At 34.8% G+C, this 6,981-nt stretch overlaps 1 non-coding gene across 1 annotated transcript; it reads left to right on the forward strand.

Annotated features, from left to right (window-relative positions):
- The first annotated feature begins 5,784 nt into the window (after positions 1-5,784).
- LOC122446876 lies at positions 5,785-5,894 on the forward strand. The gene has a single exon (XR_006271036.1). It is a non-coding gene; the product is annotated as a U6 spliceosomal RNA (small nuclear RNA).
- The last annotated feature ends 1,087 nt before the right edge of the window (positions 5,895-6,981 follow it).

The following is a 6,981-nucleotide window of genomic DNA, read 5'->3' on the forward strand; positions in this document are numbered from 1 at the left end:
AAGTTATTTATCACTTTCCCTGCATTTTTTCATGTCCCTTAAATATGAAACTGGTTTTCAGAAAAACTAAATTATTGGCTCTCTTCAGTTATGGAGTTATATTCCTGTGAACCAAATACATCAAGAATTTACTTATTTGATCCTGAATAACTGTCTGTACTCTGGGAGATAGTGAGGGACAGGGAGGCCTGGCGTGCTGCTGTTCATGGGGTTGCAGAGAGTGGGACACGACTTAGCAACTGAACAACAGCAACGACAACCATCTGTACTGGACCAGAGAGCTTCAAGTGCTAATATCCAAAATTATCTGTCTTGAAAGACTATTGATATTGCCTTGTAACTTTTCTGGTGGTTTTATTCCTGTTCATTCAGTTCATTTGGAGTTGATACTAGAAAAACTCCAAATAAGCAGTTATTTGAAATCAGCAGAATTATAAGTTAATGGTTGTAGATAATAATAGAATGATCTAGTAAGAGAATTCATTCTAACATGACTAGATAGAAGCTTTTAGCTTGGTAATCATTTCATATGCTAATTACATTTCATCTTTCCATTAGTATCTACCCCTTCTCCAGAAAGTAGACATACTGTCTTTGCTTAGGAACTCAGTCCTTCATGATTTCACATTTCTATTTTTGGTAAGCCACAAATAATTTATAAAAGTCTTGTTATGGAGTAGACCAAATATACAACACCGAGTATAACAGAATTATTCTTTTGTTGAACAGTCATAGCTGGGCCAGAGCTAGGGTGAGGCAGCAGAGATGCCTAGAGTACAAGATTTTAAAAGGCAAAAGTTGAAAGTCTTAATTTTAAAGCTGACCCCATGCTCGCATGACCCTGAGAGTATCTTCTTAAACTCAACACTAGGAAATCTCTCTTGCCTCACACTAGTTCTAAGCCCTGATTGCTAGCCCCTAATTGTGTTTTTTTGTTTTTTTTTTTTTGCTATTTTGATAAATCCAAAATGGCTTTCTAAATAGAATATCACTGTAGCTTTGTTTTTAATATATAATACTTATATATATATACTTTTATATACACTGTTTTTAATATCTGTAAATACTGTAATCTGAATTTAGAAGAGTATATTTTTAAGAATTTCCAGATTCATTGATATAGAGGTAATTATACCAGCACCAAAACCCAGATTCCTTTGTGATTCTTCACCTGGGATATTATAAATACTTTCAGGGCAGGGCTCATATCTTACTCATTTTATAATCTAGTACCTTTTTCAGTGTCTAGTCTGGTCCAGAGATAGTTCTAACACATGGTAAATGCTTGAATGAATCTTGAATAAACAGTGAAAAAATCCATCTATATTATAAGAATTTGACTTCTAAAACTCTTTTATGTGCTTTCCTCAGGTGAAAATAGTTTGATTCCAGAAGAACCACTAAAAATAAAAATATATTGAAACTATTCAGTTGATTGTTTTGGTATATTAAAATGTCTATTACTTCAGTACATGATCAATTTAAAGAATAAACTTTTTTTTTTATCAAGTTTTATCACTTTAGTTTGTCACTAAAATCAGTCATTGAGTATTTGAATCCTCCCTCTCAGAACTTATATTCTATCAATCAACATTATTTGTTGTTGATTGATAACTGCTGTGTGCCCACACTGTTTTTGGTGTCGTGGGAAAAGTGAGACTAATTCAATTGAATAAAGATTTATTGAGTGATTATACTGTATAAGGTGAAAGGCATACAAATATGTTCTTTGTCCATAAATTCACATATAAATAAAATAGTCTTCAATGTCAAAAAGTAGTATTAGGAGAGAAAGACATGTCTTCAGGCACCAGGTAAGTTCAGTCATGATAACTGATATAATACCAAACACTTCAAAGGGAGAACTTAATTCTGATAAGAAAGAGTCCATAGAGAAGATGACTTTTTACACAGCCCTTAAAAGATCAACAGACTTTTCATAGGCTGGAGAGAAAACTAAGAGACAGTGGGTCCTGGAAGTATGACAATGTAAGGCAGAGGTCCTCAACCTCCCAGATCAAATACCCAGTGATCCAAGGTGAAGCTGATATAATAATAATAGAAATAAAGCACACAATAAATGTAATGCCCTTGAATCATCCTGAAACCATTCCCCCTGCCTCAGTCTGTGGAAAAATTTTCTTCCACAAAACCAGACCCTGGTGCCAAAAAGGTGGGAACTGCAGATGTCAGGTGTGGAAGATTAGCTTTGAGCAATTGGTGTGTTGGCATGTGAAGCTCAGGCTAGAAATAATAGGTGGGGAAGATGGTAAACAACTCTGATAACCCTAATAAGGAGTTTGGAGGTTATTCTGAAGAAAATTGAAAGTTTTTGAGGGTTTGGGTGTCACCAGCATATACTAATGTATAGAAAATAAAGTAAAAGATAGATATTGATATATCTACACACATATATTAATACATATATGAACAATATATACAGCTTGACAGGAGAACTGGGCTAAGCGTTGAACCTTGAGAAGCATTATAATTATGGGGTATCAGAGATGTTGACATTTAAGACAAAATCTTTGCCTTTGAGGAGCTTAGCATGTCCTTAGGGGGCTGGAAAAGAAAGCTAATATATGTAAAATTATTAAGAGATAAATTTATGTGGCTTTATATCTTGAGAAAGGAGATTGGAGTAGGTTGGAGTTATATGAGCTAGCTGATGAAATAGAATACACGTGAAACTAATTTAGAAACAATATGTAAACAGTTTATGAGTGATCAATTGAACAGGTCTTTAACAAGCTTATTTAAATCAAATTTGGTTTATATAAGTGCTGTTCTTCTATTTGGGCTGCATTTTGTGGTTTAAAATCCTTATCAAGCTATTGTAGATTACATAGGGATTTAAAAACAGCTAAGAACACTGTTTACTTTGTCCTAAATATGATAGATCTTTTCCAATGAAAAAAGAAATTTCATAAAGTCAAATTATATTATCTGTATAAGTCCTTCTGCTATTTCAAAGTGGAAAGCAAGGAGCTTAAAATCATAAAGCAATGCTCAAAGCAATGCTTTAATACACTATCAGATAATGTTATTAAACTGTTTTTTTAAGTTTGTTTGAAAAACTGTTGTGGACTTCCTTCCGAGGCTCCAGGCTCTGATTACATATCACGCAGGATAAGCAGATAAAACTGTAAATGAACTAAAAGCAACAGTGTCTGGAAGGGGATTAAAGGCCAAATACCCTTGTTTTGTTAAATCAGCCAATTTTTTTATTAGTATCTTTTATCCATGGAAAGAGTGCTAAATTCTGTTTTTTTTAAAATAGCTTTATTGAGTCATAATTCACATACCATATCATTTACCCATTTAAAGCGTACAATTCAATAGATTTTGGTATACTTACAGAGTTGTTCAACCATTGCCACAATGAATTTTATATTATCACCCCCCAAAGAACTCCCATGCCTGTTAGCAATAACTCCCTAGGCCTCTGCTCCCCTCCCCCCACCCAATCACTACCACCATTCTCTCTTCCTAGGCAACAACTAATATTTCTGTCTCTGTAGATTTACCTATTCTGGACATTTCATATAAATGAAGTATAATACATGGTCTTTTGTTTTTGACTTTTTTATTTAATATTTTCAAGGTTCATCCATATTATAGCATGTATTAGTATGCCATTCCTTTTTAGGGCCAAATAATATTCCAGTGTTTGAAAATACATTTTGTTCATCCAATCATCAGCTAGTGGCTATATGGGTTATCTACTTTTTGACTATTATGAACAAACTGCAGCCAACATTTTGTCCAAGTTTTTGTGGGAAAGGTTTTATATCTTTTTCTTGGGTGTGTAACTGGAAGGGAATTGCTGGGTCATATGGCAACTCCGTTTACATTTCTTGAGGAACTCCAAATTGTTTTTCAAAGTGCTTCACCATTTTACATTCCCACCGGGAATCTATGAGGATTCCAACCTCTCCAACATTCTCACCAATACTTATTATTGTCTGCCTTTTTGATTACTACCGGTGGATATGAAGTGGTATCTGGTTGTGCTTTTTATTTCCCTAATGGCTAATGATGTTGAGCAATTTTTCTCTATCTTGAAAGAGTACACTGTTCAGAAAGCTTACTTAACTGGTTGTTGTAAAATGTGTTAGTAAAGCCTAAGTAAAATAGTCAGTTTTATAGACTGTGGCTTTGACTTGCTAGAAGAAGATGATGTTTAGTAAAGACAGGTGTAAAATGTTGGTCCAATGAGAATTACTTGAATTAATAACAAGATAAATTTAAAATGCATAAAAGCATTCCAAGTACCATAAAGTGGTTATATGCAACGCAGGTAACACAGACTTCCTGCCTCAGTTTGCGAAAAGGAAGCAAAATGATCTTCGTAATTATACGTTGGAAAGGAAGACTTGAGATAGGAAGACAGGAAGTTTTCAAATATGTGGTCGATAATAGCAGATCATATTGAATAAGCAATGCAGTTTATAAAAGTGGCCAAAAACTTGATGTGAATACATAAATGTAAATCTTTATCTAGTTTTTAAACTCTAAAACTGCAGCATGCTATTTAAGATATTTTGTGAAGGCTAGATAATGAAATAAACAACTTACTTGGGTCCTGTTTAGTCTTAAACCCTCTAATTATATAATTCCTGATTAACATCCAGGTTTTTTTTTAAGGACATAATAAAAGCACAGTGTTTTAAACAGTTCAGCTATTCACTTGTCATGAGAATAGATAATCAGCCAAGAAACTTATCTTTTCGTTTTGAAGCTGTTGACATTTATATAAGAACTCTTTACTTATCCCAGGTTATGTCTTAGTAATTTATTCATATGTATTAAAATTTTTAACAAGTTTGTGACAAAGAACAGGTGAGATGAGTCAGGAGTCATGAGAAGGTCAGCATAAAGTTCTTTTTGTCACCATATGAAATCCCTAGACAAGAGGAAACAGATGGGTTTGGTTACATTACCCTTGCTGTGCCAAATAAACAATTGAGGAAAATGTTAAATATCCTTTTGCTACATGTCTGTGTCTAGGCTAGGAATGGTGCTTGACGTTAACAATGCTGGCTTTTCCAGCTGTTCAATATTTAATGGCAGAAACTTGAAAATTTTTTAACACATAGCATGAAAAAGTTCATTTGAATCCTCATTGGTTGACTTAGTTTATTCATTCAGGAGACATTTACTGGATGTTAATTATATGTAAGACACTGTGTTGGGCAAGGGAAGGGGCTTGGATTCCTTAGGGAGGTCTTCGGGGACCAGGTAGCATTTAAAGTAGATTTTAAACAGCTATGTTTTTTCTAGTAGTCATGTACAGATGTGAGAGTTGGACCATAAAGAAGACTGAGTGCCAAAGAATTGATGCTTTTGAATTGTTGTGCTACAGGAGACTCTTAAGAGTCCCTTGAATGGCAAGAAGACCAAACCAATCAATCTTAAAGAAAATCAACTTTGAATATTCATTGGAGGGACTGATGCTGAAGCTGAAGTTCCAATACTTTGGCCACCTAATGTGAACAGCCAGCTCATTGATAAAGACCCTAATGCTGGAAAGATTGAAGGCAAAAGGAGAAGGGGGCAGCAGAGGATGAGATGGTTAGATAACTCACTGACTTAATGGACATGAATTTGAGCAAACTCTGGGAGATAGTGGAGGACCGAGAAGCCTGGTGTGCTACGGTCCATGGGATCTCGGAGCCAGACATGACTTAGCAACTGAACAACAATTGGGATACTGATAATAGATAAAAGCTCAGCCTGACAATTATACCTTAAGGAAAAAAAAATCAAAGTTGGTTGTGAGTGCTCGCTTTGGCAGCACATATACTAAAAAAATTGGAACGATACAGAGAAGATTAGCATGGCCCCTGCGCAAGGATGACATGCAAATTCGTGAAGCATTCCATTAAAAAAAAAAAAAAGTTGGTTGTGAGTAAAGGTTTCCACTCAAAGAAGAGGTGAACAGCATTCATACATCCAAGAAATATTTAAATGTCCACAAAAGTTCAGGCAATAAACAGAGCAGTTCAAAAGCAGTCAAAAAGAGAGATACCTGCCTTTTAAGAAGTAAAAATACATTATCTGGGAAATAAGATGGTATGGGCAGAGATAGTGTCCAAGTTGGAGGTTGACAGAGGAGGAGTATGGCCCCATTAAAGCTGAGGCCCTAGCATCTAGACACATGCAAGGGAACAATTAAACAAAGACACACTGGAAGACTTAGAATCTTTTCTGTAGTCTCACAAAAGTGTCAAAAGAGGAGTCTTATTTTTAAGGTATATTTCCTAGTTAATAGTTATTGTAAAAGGAGAGAATTCTTAAGCTAAAATGTGAGTGGAATGTCAGTTAAATTGATGGATATTTTCCTCCTCTCTACCCCAAGATTCATTAACATGGTAGTAAATGTATTAGAAAGAAATGGTTACATAAGAATAATCCCATGGTGGGGGTCAATTGGAAGATTGGGATTGACATATATACAGTACTCTGTAAAAAATATATAACCAAGGAGAATCAGCTGTATAGTTCAGGGAACTCTACTCACTTGGTGACCTAAATGGGAATTAAATCCAAAACAGTGGGGCTGTATGTATACTATGTATACATGTAGCTGATTCACTTTGCTCTACAGCAGAAACTAACACAGCATTGTACAACCACATTCCAATTAAAACAACAACAAAAACAAAGCAAAACAAAACAAAAAAATGAATAATCCCACCAGTGGGTGAAAGATTTCAACAAGAAATTTCTGGAAGACAGAAAAAAGTCAGCTGGACAGAATAGATGACAGATGGTATGATAGATACTTTGGAATGAGTTAAAACTGTGTATTTGCGTGCATATGTGTATAATTAAGTAAGTGAAAACCAAATTATATTATTAGCATGAGGCAAACCAAAAGCTATACAAGAGATCAAATGGAAGCCCAGTTACACTACTTGGTTCTGCAGTGAACAATATTTACGTATTATGATGATGGGCTTCACCAATGGCTCA

Source organism: Cervus canadensis, chromosome 8, assembly GCF_019320065.1.
Source record: "Cervus canadensis isolate Bull #8, Minnesota chromosome 8, ASM1932006v1, whole genome shotgun sequence".
Lineage (NCBI taxonomy): Eukaryota > Metazoa > Chordata > Mammalia > Artiodactyla > Cervidae > Cervus > Cervus canadensis.